This window comes from Octopus bimaculoides, chromosome 7 (genome assembly GCF_001194135.2).
Source record: "Octopus bimaculoides isolate UCB-OBI-ISO-001 chromosome 7, ASM119413v2, whole genome shotgun sequence".
Lineage (NCBI taxonomy): Eukaryota > Metazoa > Mollusca > Cephalopoda > Octopoda > Octopodidae > Octopus > Octopus bimaculoides.
Window position 1 is genome coordinate 109,250,016 of NC_068987.1, and position 1,283 is coordinate 109,251,298.

The window sequence follows — 1,283 nt, forward strand, 5'->3', positions numbered from 1 at the left end:
TAGTCATGATGGGTATATTGGGCTTCGTATATTTTACCCCAGTGTCACTTTGATGGCATGCACTGCTCTCTCACTCAATAATAATAATAATAATAATAATAATAATAATAATAATAATAATAATAATAATAATAACAAGAACAAATAGTGGAGTCAAGTCAATTTCTTATACTAAACCCTTGAAGATGATTCCTCACCATAGCCGTAGTCCAGTGACCAAAACAAGTAGAAGATAAAAGATGCAACAATACAACTGCGCCAAATCTGGTTTCCTTTTCCAAGACGATTATGTGTTATTTGAGACATATTTGGTTGATATCTTTAGCAAATTGAGCAACCACATAGAAGTTCTTTAGCAAGCTTGAACTGCGTTGCTGGTTGTATCTATATGCGCCAACGTGTTTCTCAATATACCTGGACATTATGTCGAGAGACTTCGCACATTCTGGAATTACAATGACTGCTGTTAATCATATCGTATAACCATCTGCCGTCTTTGTGTAAGTAAACGTATTTCTTAAGATATACAGTTAATATTTCAAGTTAGTTTTGCACTCTTAAATATTATTATGACCAATGTCTGAAAGATATTGCGTTACCAGCTGCCTATCTGTGTGTGTGGACATATTTAACAAACATGAGGATTAATTAGAAATAACAGACGGATATTGCGAAAAAAATCATTACTTCACTAGCTTAAAAGACTTGCTTCTCAACCACATGGTTCCGGGTTCAGTTCCACTCCGTAGCACCTTGGGCAAGTGTCTTCCACTGTAGTCTCGCGCCGCCCAAATTTATGTGACTGGACGTGGTATACGGAAAGTCAAAAAAGTTAAAAGAAAGACCCTTCATCAGTTGTCCCTGTTCCATCTACTCCGCGTTTCGAAGGCAAGTACAATACGCGACTTCGTTGGAACAGTCTTTCCCGCAAAGCAAATTAAATAAAATTTGGAATTTTTTGCGGAGGGTGAAAGTGTTAACAAGAACAGGACAGTGAGACACTTCCCTCTCTCTCACTCTTCCCCCTTGACCCTCTCGTCGCTGACACGTGACGAAAAGGATTCTTTCTTTCTATCCGCTGGCTGCTTATAGAGAAGACGTGATTTTTCTGTCTCTTGTCTCTTCTCTCATTCACGTCTACTAGCGTTCAAAAAATAATAATTTTCCGATCGTCTTGGCCTAACAGCCCTTATTGTTTGTTTTTACTGTCTCACTGTCCTGTTCTTGTTAACACTTTCACCCTCCGCAAAAAAACTCCAAACTTCATTTAATTTGCTTTGCGG